General features: G+C 42.1%; 1 protein-coding gene across 2 annotated transcripts in view; it reads left to right on the forward strand.

Annotated features, from left to right (window-relative positions):
- Positions 1 to 20032, forward strand: part of SUDS3 (SDS3 homolog, SIN3A corepressor complex component) — a 292235-nt gene that overhangs the window by 183133 nt on the left and 89070 nt on the right. The window lies entirely within an intron of this gene.

Raw genomic sequence — 20032 nt, forward strand, 5'->3', positions numbered from 1 at the left:
ATCATTCTAAGCCTCAAATTATTTCTACAAACAGGTTTGCAAATGCAATGTCTGGCATGCAAGAAAACGATAATCAGGCACATGAGAGGTGAGCGGCCAGCAGAAACAATGGACGAAAGAAACAGACCCCTAGAACCTCCCAATGTTGAGGTTATCAGACAACGACCATAAGATAACTCTGCTTACTATGTACAAGGAGATAAAAGACAAAATTGAGAATGCTGGTGAAAAACTAAAAATAATAAAGAGAAGTAATTGGAAGTTCTAGAAATGAAAAGAAAATAAATTAAGAACTCAACAAATTAGGCACAGTTCGTAGAGACTTGGTCAATTGGAAGATGGGTCAGAAGAAAATGGTGAAAATCAAGAATGGAGAGACACAAAAATGGTAAATTCAGAAGAGAAGGAAGAGACTTAAGAATATGGTGAGAAGGTCTAATTGGGGTTTCAGAAGGAGAAGGGAGGAAGGGGATGTGGCAGAAGGAGGTATTTGTAGAGATAGTGACTAAAACTTTTCCAAATCTGATGAAAGGCATCAGCCAGACAGTGCCCTACAAACCCCAAAGCAGGATAAATATAAAGAAACCAATACGTGGGCACATTCTGGAAAAAAATACAGAAAACCAAAACAAAGAGAAAATCTCTCTTTACCTGGCCTCAGGGTGGGCAAAATACCGCTCCCTCCCCCAGCCCCCATCTACCGAACCCTACAGTGGACGGTGGAAGCAGCTGTCACCACAGAACATGACTCACAGGGCCATGGCTGCCTTCTTTCATAGTCTGGGAAGAGGTGGGGGATGGGTGAGAACCGGGGGTGCTAAAGTCAGGTGGTTGTTCTCTTGGTGAACCTCAGAGGTAGGTGTCTGACTTCCAAGTTAGTGGCTCACGTTAAAACATGGAGGATCTTAAGATCTCTTTGGTATTGGCTTTTAGTCTTAGTGACCCTTTTGGAGCATTTGTTCATTCATTCAACACATGTTTACTGAGGACCTACTATGTGCCCAGCGCTAAGGAGACATCTGCAAACAAAACAGACTAATATCTTTGTCTTCACGGCACTGACATTCTAATGGGGCGGGACAACAATAAACAAAAGAAATAAAATGGTCAGTACCTGAGATGATTAGAAGAGCTATAGGGAAAAGTGAGCCGGGAAGGGAGACAGGGAGTGTGGTCATTTTATCTTACCAAGAAGGTAACAATCAGAAGGGGGTGAGGGAATGAGACAGGCAGTCCTGTCGGGGGCGGGGGGCGGGGGGGGAGTTCATGGCTCCTACATTTTGTTCTACTACGAGTATATATTTTAATTAAACATTATAAATCACAGATGAAATACGAGAGCTAAAAGAGAGGAGTTGTTTCTGTGAACAGGAAGTTAAATGCTTTGAAAAGACTTGAAAAGGTGAGTTGCAAAGAAATGCTGTCAAATTAGGGGATGAAAATGAAAAGATTAGCAAAAAAAAAAAAAAAAAATTCACAACACTCTAAATAAAAGAGTGCAGTACCCAGGTTCCTTCATGTGTACCTTCTTTCAAGTGTTCCACTCCAAAGAAATTGGGATTGGATATCAGAGGTAATATGCTGTGTTTGTGATTCATGGCTCCAAGACAAAACCTCTCCCTGCCTCCAAATATGGGCGGACAAATGACATTGCTTTGTTTTAGATTAAACTAAAACACTTAAGGTATGAAGGCATTATGTTTTATGATTCTTCACTGGGGCTTTCTTGAGTCACCGACCAACCACTAGTTCGGATACTGGAAGCAGGCCAATTTGCTGAACATCAATGAGAAGAAAGCTGTTTTTCTGAAAATCAGTGTGTCTGACTGGCGTTCTCCCTCCCCACCCAAATCCATCCAGTTCTTTCTCGGAGATCATTGCTGAGAGCAGGCAGGAGTGGGAGGGAAACCATGAGAAAAAGGAGGTGGTGTGAAGTAGATGAACCAAATTCAGGAGACCTGGCTCAGGTTCAGATCATAATTGACTGTGAGAACTTGGGCAAGTCATTATATCTCTTGGAACCGCACTCTCTCATCTGTGACATGGGCACAATAATCGACCCGACTTCTTGAGTTCTTGTAAGGGTTAAATGAGGTGGTGCATTTCAGGTGCTTAGTATACTGCCTGGCATATTGGAAACGCTAAGGAGAGGGTGACTGTAGTTATTTTACTACTGACATCCACTGGAACTTGAATGGCTATAACTGCATTTAGTGACAGATCATCTCTCATAGAGCCTGGGTTAGACAGACTGGAGTAGACTCAGAGGGGAAAGGGCCCTCTACCACGGGGGCAGAATGAATCCCAGGAGGAGACAGGAAAGCATTGCCCTCAGCGGTGGATGTAATGGTAATCTGTGGGGTCTAAGAGTTCCATGTGTGTTCAGCCAGCCGGATCTCATTTTGAACAGAGAAAGGTCAGCCTCACACTTTGTCAGCCCTGGCTGGGATTGGGACTTGATGAGCGGAAGACCTAGACACCAGGGCTTTGCAGGTGGTCCCGGGAAGTTGGCACCACCTCTAGATGTACCATTTTGGATTTTGAGAGATGGGGAGAGAGACCATGTTCATGACGTTGAGCTCCTAATGAGCTCTCTGGGTCCTGTAATGCCCTGTGGTCTGTCTTCATCATAGGACGTCATCTTCGTAGGATGCCTTCTTACTTAGCGTTTCCCAAGCTTGGTTCTATGGTGTTCCTTGAGATGCGAATGGATATTCTGGGTTAAAAGGTTCCCATGACATATAAGTCTGGGAAATACAGCATACTGGAGTAACGATGATAATGGCTGATATTTTTGGAGGCAGGTGACTTATGTGTGCCAGCAAGCATACTAAGTATTTTCCAGAGTTTGTATCGCTTAATTCTCACAATGTCCCAATAAGGTAGGGACAATGGCTATTATAATCCCCATTTCACGTGCGTGGAAATGAAGCATCAAGAAATGGTGCTCAGAGAGGTTAGTTAACTTACCCAAGGTTGTACAGCAGGTGAGTGGATAAACAAGGATTTGAACCCAGGTCTTTTGACCCCAAAGCTTCTGTTCTTAACTTGAATTAAGAGGTTTTTTTTCCAAATCCTTGACTTGCGATGGGGTGGTCAGAGAATGTGTCCAATATCCCCTCTTCTAGGAATATTTTGAGCAGAGCAGAGGACTTTGTTTTTCAGATTCAGAAGAATCATATGTATATGAATATATATGTAAAGTAAAAACACGTTCACTCTCTGTAGGTGTCCCATGGTCCGTTTGAAAGGAGAGCAGCTGTCAACCTGTGCCCTCTCTTTAATATTCAATCCTCAATTAACATACAAAAGGTTCTGAAAGTCCTGCAGTAAAGAAGCCTCTTTTTCTTTAACCCAGTTTGTCCCATCCTATTTTTCCTTCAGAATCCCTTCTTTGCTTCCCACTTTCTTTTAGAACATGTATTAGCATCCACAGGAAGGGTATTCCATGAAACAGGGTTTGAGTAATTCCCTTTGTAGGGGAGGCATTTAAGGCTGTGTGTATTCCCCACATTGGGGGAGAAGAGCCCATTTCAACGTGCATCCCCTGCTGGTGGTGAATAGGCAACAGTTCTTTCTTTACATAAAGGACAACATAAAATAAACCCAGACATACCCAGTGAAATCTTCTAGAATATATTGTTCTAGGGAATAGCTACTTGGAATTTCACAACAGGGAGGGTTTTGGAGGGAAATGGCAAATCATGATTTGTTGATGTACCCTAAAATTTTCAGTGTGTCATAAAGGGAAACTTGACAAGAGGGAGCCTCTTAAGAGTCTTGGATGACATTTGCTTGGATGAAATTGGCTTATGGTATGTTCGTATCTCCTTTGCAGACCTACCTCTGGATGACTATGTGAGTAATATCTTCCTTTTGAAAGCTGTTCACTCTTTATATCGTTTTCTTAGTCCTTGGCAAGATTGCTTAGGGGGCTATATTCATTTCTAATCCATGGAAAAGAAAGCGTATCTCTCCCTGAGACTCCAACCTCAGCAAAGCATGCAAGATAATGATAGTGTCAAGCAGTTATACAGATTTTAAATAGCTATCAGTGTAAATATAAGACTGTAAGGCACATGAATAAAAGCTCCTTGAACACCCCAGAAGGGAAAGTAAGCCTGGGTGAACTTTTGCAAGTACTCAAAACATACAACCAGAATAAATGGATTATTGGGAAGCAGTGTGGCGGGAGTACTAGCCGATCCCTAGTTTCCCGTCTTTCTCGGCACGCAGACTACATTTCCCAGCCTCCTTTGCAGTAGTTGCCACCATGTGACTGAGTAGTAGCCACTGGGATGTAAACAGAAATGTGGTCTACCTCCTGCATGACCCATAAAAACCTCACACCCACAGTCCTTCTTGTTCTTTTCCCACCCTGGCAGCCCTGGAAGCCAGTTTGTTTTTGAAGGTGATGAGTCAGGAAATGGAAAGGTTCTGGGTCCTTGAGTTACTGTTTGCCAGAGCGGCCCTTACCATTCAGGAACACTGCCTTGGAATAGTAGATAAGTGAGAAATAAACTGTTATGTTTGAGCTGTCATACCTTTGGGGGATTGTTTGCTGTGTTGGCTGGACAGGGAGTTTGCACTTGGTGGTGTGTGTAGTGTTTGCAGAGAAAGAACATTATGTGCTTGAAAGACCACGAGCTGCAGAGTGAGACAGACAGGGGTTAAAGTCGTGGCTCTGCCATTCATGGACTCCCAGTCTTGGGCCGTTTACTTAATCTCCCTTAGCCTTAGTGTTTTTCCTTTAGAAAATGGAAATAAACTTACCCTGCAGGCTTGTTTTGGAAATTAAAGAAAACATATTCAACATGTTTGGCACAGTGATGTATATATAGTAGATGCTCACTAAATGACAGCTGTTGTTATTGACTTTTCCAATCACTTCTTGAAGAATGCTATTCCCGTTTGGGTTCTGCAGGTGATAACAGTGACCCCTTCCATGTATCCCCATTCTCAAATAAACTAAACGAAAATACTGAAAAACTGAGAGAGGAAACATTTGCCTCTGTCTTCTTTTCAGTTCAACATAGTTGTGATTAAGTAATTATTTGCATAATTAATGATCAGTTTAATCTCTCTCTCCCTTTCCAGTCTCCTTGAGGGCAGGCATTATGTCTGTTTTGGTCTCAAAACACAGACTAGCACATAGCGTCATGCAGAGTGGAGGTTCCATAAATACTTCTTGAATGCATGAATCGATGATGATTCATTTGCAAGTGATGATTCATTTACAAGTGCTGATTCATTTACAAGTGAATCTTTCACTTGTAAATCTTAGCAGGGCTCCACAAACACTGAGCACACAGGTAGGCAGGGGAGAGACACTGCAAGGCCAGCCATCTCAAAGATGTGTTTATCACTGGCCTGCCTGAAATGACACCATCAGAGTCACTCCTTAGGTCTTAGTAGAGGTTGTAAGCTGGTGGTCGCCACATACAGCTCATCAGTGCACTTTGTTTATTCTGTACTGTGTTGTTAAAAATTCAGTTTATTGCCAACAGTTAAGACTTGGGAGATTTCACATAAAAAGCCACCTTTTCTGTTTCTGTTGAAAAATTAGAAGGCCTGGCAATGCTGAGCTTGATTGTGGCCTGGAAGCGTTGGCTGGAGTTGAGTAGCATTGCCCTCATTTAGGACAAGGGCCCTCAAGTTCACCCCACAGGGCCATTCTTGCCTGCGTTTATGTTACCAGCCTGGCCCTGGAGTTTTCCATCCCCTATTATTATCCCTGAGTCCATTCATTCAATCATTCATTCATTCAACAGATATTTACATGTTTGTGAAAATGGGGATCCAAGACAATATTACCCATGCTTCCTGATCTCTGGGAGTTTATAGGGTGGCTGAGTAATAAGAGACATAAACATATAGTCCTTTAAAACCTTTAAAAATATTGATTAATTGATAACACTGTATAATTATAGTGGGTTAGTGTCCCCCAAGTTTATATCTACCATTCACCTCAGAATGTGACTGTTTAGAAATAGGGTCTTTGTAGGTATAATTAGTAATTTTCACATCTTTTATCTCTGAGACTCATAGTATTTTTGTAAATGGGTAGGATCAGCCTCATTTTACCAACAAGAAGACTGATGTTCTGAGGGGTTAACCCACCTGTCCAAAATTGATCTTTGGCCTCCAAATTCATTCTTCTTTCCACTATATATCACTGACTGGATTTGTCTTGTTCACTGCTGTATATACAACTGTTGTGCACGGCACAGAGTAGGTGCTCAATTAATATTCTTGACCAGAATGAAACAAATGACCAGAAGGCAAGATCTTGATGGGGTGGGACAGAAGGTGGGAAAAGTCTTCCCTAATAGAGGGAGTATGGGATTACCCCCAGCACAACGCCTAGGGCATGGTAAATGCTCAATAAATACTTTTTAAGTGCTGAATGAATGAATCAGGCTTTGGAGGTGGGCCTTCCTGGGGCACCACAGCAACGACCTGTGAGCCCTGGGCATTTGATGTGGGGAGTCCCGGGAAAGGAACTGCCAGACATATACTCCATCTGCTTCCCGGTTTGTCCAGATCACATTCTACCTCTTCTCCCCCGCTACTCCCTGGAGCAGGAAGCTTGGCCAAATCAAATCGTGCTAACTTCATTCCTGCCTGGCTTTCTGCCCATTCCCTGACACCCGTGCCATGTTAAGAATTGATATTGGTTTTCAAATGTTAAACAGCTGGGTCTGTGTGAGGCCGGCAGCTGGTGGCTAACAGGGCTGAGGTCTGCAGTGTCTGAACTGCCCCATGGGATTTGAATCCCTGTGCGGGGCACCTCCATGTGTTCTGGTTGTGAAGCCCAGTCAGTGCTCCATTAGCTGCGATTTCCCCAGAAACGGGGAAGAGTGATGGAGGGACGGATGTCAACCTCATCTCATTAGTTATTTTTGCCATAAAATGGGCCTTTCTGAGGTAGCACACATCAGGAGGCCAGCTCACAGTGCTGCTTGGGTGACACTTCATACTTTGTTGAGCAGATACTCCCTTGGTGCCAATGGCCCCTCTGCCTGATTAATGATATCTCCTTCAATCTGACTCTTTTTGCCTTTCGTGTCTCCCTGGGTCCCTGCCGAGCTGGCTGGCTGGCTTCTCACCATGATGACAGCTGACACAGAGTGACTTCGTTGCAAATTTCAAGGTCATTCCCTCTTTGTTACACCCACCCCTGCATACACATACACTGTGGAGACTGGTTCATTTAAAGCAGCCTCAAGATATAGCCTGCTGGCTAAAACACTCAAAGACCCCTCCAGAGGAAGCCCACACAGCAGCTTCTAAAGATGCCTGTATCCTCTGAGAGAACTGGCACTGGCTCCAGGAGCAGGGCCAAGGGAAGCTGGGACTGGATTCCCAGGCACTAGAGTGGACAGTCCAGAGCACAGAGTCACACTTGCTCAGGTTTGCCCTTTCTAAAGGCATCACCTTGGTCTCTCAGGTCCTTCATCTGCCAAGTGGGGACGATAGCATCTGGTCATAAAGTTATATTGGAAGGCAAATGAGATGAAGTACATGAGATGTGCTTTGTGTATAGTAACTGCTCAATAAATACTAGCTCTATTATTATTACTCATAAAAAATAACACTGAAGCCATTTCCCCAGACATTAGACCAGGGACGCAATCTCTACAATAAGAGTGAAAGGACTTGAAAACGGAGCTGGCATTGGGGATGTTACACTTGGCTCACCAAGGAGGAAGGGTTATATGTAGCAGTGAGGTCAGGAGGCTGTACAAGGAGTCAGAGACTTGGGGTGTATGAGTCCAGGGTTCAAATCAGGAAAACAGAAACCTTTTGAGGTTTCAACGCAAAAGGAACTAAATGCAGGGAATAGATTATATAGATGAGCAAAGAACAGAGAAGCCAAACTGAAAAGGTGAGACAACTCAGAGATTGGCAACAACAGGAAGCTGCTCTATTCCTAGACCAGAGGAGCAGAGAGAGGAGGTGGTGTGACCAGGAGTTGGGGTCATCCTTTGGAAGCTGGAACTACAGAAAGCCTTCTAGCAGGAACTGGGCTTACAGGTGACATGGCTGCTACTAGAGACGCTGCCTGAGGCAGAGCAGACGGGAAGAAAGAGTGACTTCTCTCTTACTGTCACCCACCACTCTCCCCGCCCCCGTGCCTCCCAGTGGCCAAACCCAGAAGCCAGCTAGCAAAAGGTTCTAGAAAATGTACTTTGCAGAGGTCAGACACCTGTGACACAGAGGTGAGCAGAAGAAGGCAGAGGATGGAGCTGAAGGTCCAGGTTTGAAGAAGTTCAATTATGGTTGCCGGATGAAATATAGGATTCCCAGTTAAATGTGAATTTCAGATAAACAATGACTTTTTAAAGTATAAGTATTATATCAAAATGAAATTATTATTTCATTAATTATTACTCATTTGGACACACTAGAAAAATTTCAATGCTCATCTGAAATTCACATTTAACTGGGTATCTTGTGTTTTCTTTGCTATGTTTGGCCACTCTAGGTTGAAGGCAATTTTGAACCCTTGGAGGGTCCCAATTCTCAGGCCAGTTTGGGTGGGTGGCAGGTAAGGGAGAGAAAGGAGAGAAGAATGGAGATATCAGACAGCTCTGAAGTTCACCAAATGAATTATTTTTGCCTCTGTTTGTCTTAACGGGATTCATTCATTCATTCAGTTACTCACCTATCCATCTACCCTACATTTATCCTTCTACTCATTCATACACTCTCTACTTATTGAACACCTGCTCTGTGCCTGGCACTGTGTTGGGCATTGGGAGTATATCAGTGAGGAGACAGATAGCTTCTCTCCTTGGGCAGCTTAAGTGCCAGGCAAGAATACAGATACTAAACCATAAAGCACATGAAACATTTTAACCAAGTCTAGGCATGGTTGTACAGAAAGCCTGGACAGTCAGGGAATGCCTTCTTGAGGAAGTGTCATTCAAACTGAGACATAGAGGGTTAGTAGGAGTTATTTAAGTGAAGGGGGAATTGAGGGTAAGTGTGCCTAAAAAGACAGAGCAGCACAGACAGAGTTGGAAAGGAGTTTGGTGTGTCTGGGAGACTAAGAGAAGGTGCCTTGGGTCCATTATGGAGAGCGAGAGGCAAAGTGGTGCAGAGGAGGCTGGAGAAGTAAGCAGGGGCTGCTGCATATGGTCAGGCAGGTTGTATAGGGCACAGCCCTGCAGCATAATAGTCAAGAAGAATTGAATTCTGGAAATAAAGGAGTATTAGGAACAGCCTGCCAATTTATTTTGCTTATATTTCCCTTTTTTATGAGTGCATAAGAATAATATGTCATAAAAGTCTGAACAAGTCTAAAAGAGCTCTTTAAATAGGTATAAAAGAAAAATTATAAGTGATAAGAAAGCTTTCTGCCACAGTTTAATTGGTAGTGTTTTTTTCTCTCTTAGGGCTGCACAAAACAGTGGTGAGTCAAGGATGAATCTCACAAATTTAGTGTTTAATGAAAGAAGTCATAAACAGAAGAATATATAATGTATGATGCTACTTACATAAAGTTAAAAAACCCAGGCAAAACCAAGATATAGTGTTATACCTCAAGGTAGGTGTAGGTGTTATCTTCTGAGCGGTTAGAGGAAACATGAGATGGGGGGCGGGGGGAGGACTTCTGAAAGCCTGGCATCGTTCTCTTTCTTGACCTGGCTGGCAGTCACACAGATGTTTGCTTTGTGATCATCCGTTGAGCTATACATTTCTGTTTTATACACATTTCTCTGTGGCCTTTAATTTCAATAAAAATTTTAAAAATAGTGTGTCTTGTAATTAGTAGCTTTTTAGATTTGATGAAATGCAGAACTGTTTATGTGTGTGCATATGGGGCATATTTTCTCTTTCCTAGCACGCATGCTTCCCTAATAAGTAAGAGGTATCTATCGTGCCTTGAGGAACGTTAGGGTGGATGTAGTAGGGACATAATAACAAATTTTTTCAGTTTATGAAATAGGCTCTTCATAATCTAAAGGGAAGGGTTTGAGAGGAGTGGGACATAGAGTTTACGCCCTAACAGCATGTGTATCGTGTGATGAAACAAGGGCAGCAGATGATGCTTACGGTCCACCAGGGATGAGAGTCTCTTCTCACTGGAGGGAAGTGGAAGTGGCACTGGGCGCTGAGGAGAGGACCACACCTGGCAGAAACCATGTGGAACGGACTTGAATTAACATGAAGATACTAGTGCACTCTCTGAGATAAGCGCTAGGATTGGTATATAAAAGTTTGGAAGGAGTTACAGTGTTTATTTCTAGCTACTAGTATCACATGTGTTTGAAAAAATTATTTGTGCTTCCTTGTATTTTCTAAATCTCCCACAATTAACATATATTATGCTTGTATCGAGAAAAAAACTATTTTTTTAAAAAAATTAATTATTTATTTATTATTTTTTGGTACGCGGGCCTCTCACTGTTGCGGCCTCTCCCGTTGCGGAGCACAGGCTCCAGATGCGCAGGCTCAGCGGCCATGGCTCACGGGCCCAGCCGCTCCGCGGCATGTGGGATCTTCCCGGACCGGGGCACGAACCCGTGTCCCCTGCATCGGCAGGTGGACTCTCAACCACTGCACCACCAGGGAAGCCCCAAAAAACTATTTTTAATTAAAAAATATTGGCTGAAATTCCACCCCATGTTAGGCTGTGTACAGTACTCGTGCCTAGTGGTGACTGTGATTGTTCTTATAGTCTAGGGAGTGTATGTATGGCATCTTAAATTTTCTACCCTGCATGCAGTATTCTGAACACCAGACGTGGGATGGGCACCCAAAGCTTCCCGTCGAGAGAGCTATTATGCGACCCATCTTTCTGAATGGTGCAATCTTTCAGTTGCCCAAACTCCCCTTTGTGCCTTTTGTCTTCTGTAGCATAAGTACAGCCATATAGAACATCGGGCAGATGCAGTCTGTTGGACACAAACATGAATTTGTTTTTAAAATGCTCCTTTTTCACCAGTGGCAGCAGCTTTTCTTCCAACCACTACCCAGCAGAGCACATCACCATATGGCACCCACCTCCCGCCCTGTGTGAGCGCCTCGAGGACACTTAGATGTGTAGAAATATAAAACATAGTCCATGCCCTTAGGGAGCTCACAGTCTCCTAGGGGAAGCAGATTATATACAGCAAGTCAAATTACAGTATGATGATTATTATGATAAAAGAGGAGAAAGACATATTTTCCCCCTCCACTCACACATCCGTATGTCACATTCCAAGGCTAGTATAACGGTAGGAGATAGATATTCTTTTAGCACAGTAATGCAGAGAGGATGAGATAATCGTGGCAGCGTGACATATCTGATTGCTCTTTTTTATTTTATTTATTTATTTTTTTATTTATTTATTTTTTTGCCGTACGCGGGCCTCTCACCGCCGTGACCTCTCCCGTTGCGGAGCACAGGCTCCAGACGCGCAGGGTCAGCGGCCATGGCTCACGGGCCCAGCCACTCCGCGGCATGTGGGATCTTCCCAGACCGGGGCACGAACCCGTGTCCCCTGCATCGGCAGGCGGACTCTCAACCACTGCGCCACCAGGGAAGCCCCTGATTGCTCTTTTGATGATCAGCCATGAGGGAGGCCAGGGTGAGTGCCTCTCATCTCCTCCTCAAAGGATCTGTGTTCCCTCCTCATGCCCTAACTTCTAACCCAACAGTGGGACAAAAGGAAGATACACGTGGCTGAAGGATTGCACTGAACCCAGGAAGAATGAGCATTGGCTTCAATAAGCTAAGGGTCCAGAGGGGAGAGGAAGTAGAGAATGAGGGTCCATGCGGAAGAGGCTTCCACGTTGGTAATGCCTCGCGGCTCCATTTCCTCCACATCTGCACCTTGGCTAGAGGGCCAATTACATGGTGGAGAATAGACACACAGCTGGAGAAACTGACAGAAGCAAGGTGCTGCAAGCTTTTAAGAAAGGGTGCTACAGCATTTAGTTATTTTTTCAGTCACTCTTTCAACAAATATTTGATGAAGATTTGCTACATATACGTCACTGTGCTAGACTCTGGGGATATATCTGTAAAGGGATGGACAGAATTCCTATCCTCATGGAGTTTATAGTCTGGTGGAAATAGAAGTATCCATTGTCAGAAGAATTGCAGTACCGGTGCCAAGCTCTTGTCTTCTGATTTCCATTCCAGTTTTGGCCTACAAATGGTTTTATTTTCGGCCCTGCTGTCCAGTTTCTTTCAGGCTATAATCTGCTGGGTCCCGGCTAATTCGACTGCAGATTGCTGATTGCTTGGACATCTGGATTCATTTAGATTCCAAAGCTCTACTGTCACTCTGGGAGGCCAGTTAGTGTTTGGACTGGACCTCTGCAGCTTGGTAATGATTCCAGATTTCTGATTTATCATCTCCGTTTCTCTTGTTGAAGGCAGCTGTAACAGATGAGGTCTGCACCTCAGCCGCCGGAGAGCCCTCATTAAATTCACACTTCTCCCTGTTGATTAACCAAACCATCTTCTTTATTAGGAACTTCCATCCCTCCACACACCTCACTCCCATGACTGGAAGTTGTAAATGTCTTTTTTTTTTTTTTTTGTACTTGAATCATTGTGTCCTTCCTCTTGAGATGCCAAATGTCAGTTTTCTCATAATAGCCAGGCATGAAAAGTAGTGATCCATTGACATAAAAGTAGACTAGACAGCAAGGACTTCCTTCGTGGCCCACAGTGAAGAAGTTGTCTTTATTGCTCCAGAGTGATGATTGTGGAACTGGAACTAGGCCAAATTGAGAAGGGTTTTTTTTTTTTTTGGCTGGGCACGCAGCATATGGGATCTTAGTTCCCCGACCAGGGATCGAACCCGTGTCCCCTGCAGTGGAAGTGCAGAGTCCTGACCACTGGACCGCAAGGGAAGTCCCTGGGAAGGGTTTAGGACATTGTTTAATATGCGTGTGGGGCAAACTTTGCTTCACGTTTATTCCACCACAACTTACTGAGTAACTACATTGTGCCAGGCGTTTGTGCTAGGAACCGGCGATATACTGGTGAGCAAATCATGGTCCCTTCCCTTGCATAGCTCAGTCTAGTGGGGGAGACAGATATGTCAACAACAAAAATATAATGCAGTTTATAAATACGACCAATGGGGAAGAGAGGAAAGGCTCTATGAGGAGGAGAGCTCCTTGTTGATGAAAGATTTTTGTAATAGTTCATTGACTGGAGTATATTAGGTTAATAATAAAGTCATTATTAGTAGTATTGATGCTGTGGCTTGTGTTAGAAAATATTTGGTGGATGCTTCTGTAGCTCGTGGGTTGGATTTTTTTTTTTTATTAGAATGAGAATAACAGCTAGTATGTTTATTTCAAATCCGACTCAGGTAAATAACCAGTGTGAGCTAGTTATTACGATTACGGTTCCTGAAATGATGGTTTGTAGAATGATAGTAAAGATAATAAGGTTTATTAGTACAGGAAGGCTATAAACCAACATTTTTGGGGTATGGGCCAGATAGCTTATTTAGCTGATCTTTACTGTAGAATGTGGTGTAGTATGGTAGCCCAAAGAGTTTTGAATTCTTTTTTTTTTTTTACATCTTTATTGGAGTATAATTGCTTTACAGTGATGTGTTAGTTTCTGCTTTATAACAAAGGGAATCAGTTATACATATACATATGTTCCCATATCTCTTCCCTCTTGTGTCTCCCTCCCTCCCACCCTCCCTATCCCACCCCTCCAGGTGGTCACAAGGGAATTTTGAATTCTTATGGGTAGGTTCAATTCCTATAATTCAAGAAGTAAGAGGCTTTGTTTTTGTTGTTTGTTTTGTTTGTTTGGTTTTGGCCGTGCCTCACAGCTTGTGGGATCTTAGTTCCCTGACAAGGGATTGAACCCGGGTCCTGGCAGTGAAAACACCGAGTCCTAACCATTGGACTGCCAAGGAATTCCCTAGAAGTAAGAGGATTTAAACCTCTATTATTACTCTATCAAGGTAACTCTTTTGTCAGACAAATTTCTTTTTTTTAATTAAAAAAATTTTTTTATTTTGGCCTTATGGCATGTGGGATCTTAGTTCCCTGACCAGGGATCGAAAATGTGCCCTCTGCAGTGGAAGCTCGGAGTCTTAACCGCTGGACCGCCAGGGAAGTCCCACAGACAAATTTCTTATGTTTGTGGTGGGATGCTTAATGTGATGATAGGTAGTGAAACATGTTGTGTACATAGGGCTAGCGTTAGTGGTAGAAAAATTTTTCATAAGATGCATGAGTTGATCATATCAGAATCATCGGTAGGATGCTTGAATTCATAGAAAGGCAATTGTTAGGAGGAGTGTTTTAATGATGAAATCAGCCGTATACTGGTATGGTAAGTAGGGATTATGAAATGCACCTAGAAATAGAATTGTTGTGAAAATATTTATTATAATGATATTGGCATATTCTGCTAGGAAGAACCCAGTGAATGGGGTGCTGCACGTTCTACATTGAAGCCAAATCCGAGTTCTGATTCCCCTTCTGTGGAATCAAATGGGGCTCAGTTGGTTTCTGCTAGAGTGGAAATAAATCATATTATGGCTAGGGGTCAGGATGGGAAAATTAGTCGTATGTGTTCTTGTGTAATAATTAGTGTTGAAAGTGTAAATGAAATGTTTATCAACAGGACTGATAAGAGAATAACTGCTAGTATTACTTCATATGAGACCGTCTGTGCTATTGCTTGTGGGGTTCCAATCAGTGTGTATTTTGAGTTTGAAGCCCATCCGGATCAGAGGATAGAAGAAAAGGCTAGGGTTGATATGGCTTGTGTAAATAATACACATAGGTTTATGTTACTTAGTGGGTAGGGTATGGGAAGAGGGACTTATATTGTGAGAGCTAGGGTTAAGGCCAGAATTGGTGCAATGATAAATATAGAAATTGATGATGTTGATGTTTGTAGTGGCTCTTTAATAAATAACTTGACTGCATCAACAATGGACTATAGTAATCCATAGGGGCTGACAATGTTTGACCCTTTTTCAGAGTTACATATAACCTAGAACTTTTTGTCCAATTAATGTGAGGAATGCTACAGTTAGTAGGATGGGGATAATGAGTGAAAGTATGATCATAAACATTTAGTTAGGAAGAGGAATTGAACCTCTGGCAATAAAGATTTAAATTTTACTTAGTTACTGGGTTCTGCCACCCTAACAAACCCTGTTCTTTGAGTAAATTAATTGAATTAAAGTGATATCATTAATTAATTTGAAGGTGCTTTTGTTAAGTAGGCCTTATTTCTCTTGTCCTTTTGTACCGGGAGAAATGTGTCATAGATAGAAACCTAACTGGATTACTTGGGTCTCAACTCAGATCACTTAGGACTTTAATCATTGAACAAATGAACCATTAATAGCAGTTATACCATTGGGCTGTCCTGATCCAACACTGAGGTCCTAAACCCTATTGTCAATGTGAACTCTAAAATAGGATTGTGCTGTCATCCCTAAGGTAACTTGTTCTGTTGATCAATATTTTGGATCAATAAGTGATGACGCGTTTTGACCAGTTGGTCTAAATTTCAATCAGTTGGAGGTTATTTTATTCTCTGAGGTCACCCCAACAAAAATTGTTAATCCATTAAAAGCTCTGGTATCCCCTGAGGTTCAGTTATTGTTTATTATTATTATTTTTTGGATTAGTTAATTAAAGCTCCATAGGGTCTTCTTGTCTTATATTTTTCTCTCTTCTTCACAGGAGGGTCAATTTCACTGATCAAAAGTAAGAGACAGTAAAAGCCTCATGTGGCCATTCATACAAGTCCTTATTTAGAGAAGAAATAATTTTGCTACCTTTGCACGGTCAGGATACCATGGGCATTAACCACTAGTGTTACAGGCACTAGGCAGGCAGTGCCTCTAATACTAGTGATGCTAGAGGTGATGTTTTTGGTAAACAGGCAGGGTTTGTGTTTGCTGAGTTCCTTTTACTTTCTTAAATCTTTCCTTAAATGCATGCCTGTGTTGGGTTAATAATCGTTTTAATAAATAATTAAGTGTTGGCTTAGGTTTATTTTGTTGTTAACTATTAATGGGCCATCTGCTCTGATACAGCTTATGCAAGGATAATCATTTTTTGTTACTCATGTTAATAGTATTGCTTCTATTAATAGATTAGTCCAATATTAAATTAGGAGTTGGTTTATTGTTGGTATTAAGATGAATGTGTTTTGGGCTTCCCTGGTGGCACAGTGGTTAAGAATCTGCGTGCCAATGCAGGGGACATGGATTCGAGCCCTGGTCCGGGAAGATCCCACATGCCATGGAGCAACTAAGCCCGTGTGCCACAACTACTGAGCCTGCGCTGTAGAGCCCGTGAGGCGCAACTACTGAAGCCCACGTGCCTAGAGCCTGTGCTCCACAACAAGAGAAGCCATCGCAGTGAGAAGCCCGTGCAGCGCAACAGAGTAGCCCCCGCTCGCCGCAACTAGAGAAAGCCCACGTGCAGCAACGAAGACCCAACACAGCCAAAACCAAATAAATAAAATTAATTAATTTAAAAAAATGAATGTGTTTTTTTTCTTTTTTTTTTCCGGGCACGTGTGTCACGAACCTGTGTCCCCTGCATCGGCAGGCGGACTCTCAACCACTGTGCCACCAGGGAGGCCCAAGATGAATGTGTTTTGAGTTTGAATGCTTTCTTAATTGGTGGCTGCTTGTAAGCCAATTATGAAATTGTTTATGTTTCCTTTCTAAGAAAAGCTGTATCCTGTGTATAAAAAGCTGTACTTTTTTAGAGTAACATTTAAAATTGCGTTAAAAGTTATGATTTTAGCCACAACTACTGAGCATGTGTGCCACAACTACTGAAGCCTGCATGCCTAGAGGCCGTGCTCTGCAACAAGCCCATGCACCGCACTGAAGAGTAGCCCCCGCTTGCCGCAAGTAGAGAAAGCCCGCGTGCAGCAATAAGACCAAACGCAGCCAAAAAGAAAGAAATTTATATTTTTAAAAAAGTTATGATTTTAAAAGTAATATTTAAAGTTGAGCTAACATTCTTTCCTGGACAACCAGCTTATCATCAGGCTCATTAGGCATGTCACCTCTGCTTATAAATCTCATTATTTTGCCACATAGGTGAGTTTGTTCTTGTAAACTGTTCACAAGTAGGTCGTCAGGTTTCGTGTTTAAGTTCCCTCTGTTGAGGTTTTCTCGTTAAATCATTATGCAGAAGGTAGAAGGTGTAAGCTTTGCTTTTTGGTACTTTTTTTTTTTTTTTTTTGCGGTACGCGGCCCTCTCACTGCCGCGGCCTCTCCCGTTGCGGAGCGCAGGCTCAGCGGCCATGGCTCACGGGCCCAGCCGCTCCGTGGCACATGGGATCCTCCCGGACCGGGGCACGAACCCGTATCCCGTGCATCGGCAGGCGGACTCTCAACCACTGCGCCACTAGGGAAGCCCTGCTTTTTGGTACTTTTAATGCTGCTTTCATCATTCTCTTGTGGTCTTTACAGAGCTAAGTTTAAATTTCTATCTCCTATACTTTAGATGTTGAGTGAATGTTTTATTTAATTTGCTTATGGCAGTTGAATTTGGTGGGAAGTTTGGGCTAGTTTTAGTTCAAAGTGTTCATGCGGTATGAAATCTCGTGCGTATAAATTAGGTGCTTTGTATTTGTCCAAGCACACTTTCCAATATGCTCACATTGTGACGACTTGTCTCCTCTTTTATGTTTGGTACTTGTCAATAGCTTTTGGAGAGTTATCCATATTTGAGGAGGGTGATGGGTGATGTGTGTGTACTCCATGGTCTGATTCCATTAAGCACTCTATTCTTAATTTACTGCTAAATCTTCCTTTGGTTTTTAATTTCATAAAAACGTTCATATTAAATTATTTTACATTCTTGAGGTAGAAAATGTAGCCCATTTCTTCCCATCCCATACCTTGACCTAGCATTTTTATTTCTGACAATTACGCTTACTATTCTTCCTTTTTAGGGTTTGCTGGAGGTGCTGGGATGTAGACTGTATTATTAGCAAGGGTTGGTGAGGTTTATTGGGGTTTATTGATCATGGAACAGGCTCCTCCAGAGCGGTGGGAAGCACCACCAGGTCCTTTGAGTTTTAGGCTTTTGGAGTCGTATTCTGGCAAATAATTTTGTTGTTGTAACTATTTGAGTTTAGGGCTAAGATAGTTGGGTATCGAATCCCAGTTTGGATCTTGGCTGTCGGGTAGTCAGAAATGTTAGTCACTTTTGTAGCTTGTTTTTATTTTAGCTGTGGCTTTTTACTGCTTAGCTAGGACTTTATTTTGGGGGTGCTCGTTAACGTGCTTTATGCCAGATTTCTGTTAATTTGGGTTAATCATATGACCACGGTGGCTACTTTTTGGTGTGCTTGATGCCTGTTCCTTTTACTCTTCTACGGTTTAGAGGGCTTTCTCACTGCGATGCAGATGCTTACCTGTGTAACTTTATTAAAAATTAATAGAAAGGCTGGGACCAAACCTATGTATTTGCGGAGTAGGTAACCTCATGTAGGCATTTTCAGTGACTTGCTTTAATTATTAAGCTACATCAACAGGTTGAGTAGAATTTTGTACGTAGGAGATTTATGTATTTAAGTGATATATTGGTATTCAGTGTAATAGTTTGGATTGTGTTAAAATTAGTATCGAAATAATTTTTTCTTTTGTGTATTATTAAAATGTATTTTAATTTATACATTAAAATATACTTAATTTTGATTTTGTCTGGGGTAAGTGGCAGATCTAGGGGGATGTCTGTCTATATAAGCTGTATATATAAGTAATTCATTGGTACAGTTCAGAGGCTAGTTTGTAGTTACGCTAGCTTTGGGTTGGTACAATAAGGGTAATGTGTTTGTTTAATGAGTTAGCTGAATGTTATATTTTTATATATTTTGCCTTGTTTTGGGGGTTTGGCAGGGTGATGATGGCATATAAAGTGTGAGTTTAGCGAGGGGTAAGGGGAGTTTGATTAAACAGGCTATTTACCTGATATGCGTGTGCATGTGTACATACGTGTGTATGTATGTGTGTAATTGCTTTATGTCCCATAACCATTGGCTAAACAACACCTGATGGTTGATGCTGTTGGTAAATAATATTCAGTTTAAGCTCAGCTACAAGTTGCTGGACTATGTTAAGTAAGGCCTTTGACAACCATAGCGGAGTCACAGCATTCCCACCCACCACCCACCCCGCAAACTGAAAACTACCAAATGCATGAAACCAGTTATGTGTGAGCAGGGACCGATTAGTCATTAGTCCATCAAGATGTCTTATTTAAGGGGAAAGTGTGTGCTGAGATGGCCCTGAAGTAAGAGCTGATGCAGGTATAGTTCATTCGCAGAAACCCCCATGTTGTAATGACTGTTGCTCTTTAGAAGCAGGTTTGGCCTCATGGTAACACATAAACCTATTACTGTAAATTGTGGGGATGATTCTGATGTTCACGTTTCTGGGAAAGTGTAAGATCCATAATACACGCCTTGCCCTACATGGATAAATAAGCACACAAAAAATATGGAAGCTCCATTTGCATGTAGATATTGGATGATTCATCTGTAATTTACGTCTCGGCAGATATGGGTTACAAATGAAAGGCAGTTATTGTATCTGATGTACAATGTATTGTTAGGAATAACCCTGTTAAGATTTGTAGAATTAAAGGAATACCTAGTAGGGAACTGAAATTTCACCATTGTTTCTTGAACAATGCATGTGTGTAGACATCTCATGATGAAATATTTAATGGAGCTGGTAGATAGATAAATGTGTTGTTAACAGTTTTAATTAATCGGTGAGATTTCGAATGTTGGTCATTAGTATTCTTATAGTTGAAATACAATGATGATTTTTCATGGCATTGGTTAGATTCTATGTAAGGATAATGATGACACACATTGTATTTATTTTAAATACTATTTTTGTAGTTAATTTTGTACGTTTCTCTTCAAAACCTTCACCTATTTATGGTGGGCTTGGATTAGTTGTGAGTGGTGGAGTTGGTTGTGGTATTGTAATAAATTTTGTTGGGCTGTTTTGGGCTCTAATGGTTTTAAAGATTTATCTAGGCATATATTAGC

Source organism: Lagenorhynchus albirostris, chromosome 14, assembly GCF_949774975.1.
Source record: "Lagenorhynchus albirostris chromosome 14, mLagAlb1.1, whole genome shotgun sequence".
NCBI lineage: Eukaryota > Metazoa > Chordata > Mammalia > Artiodactyla > Delphinidae > Lagenorhynchus > Lagenorhynchus albirostris.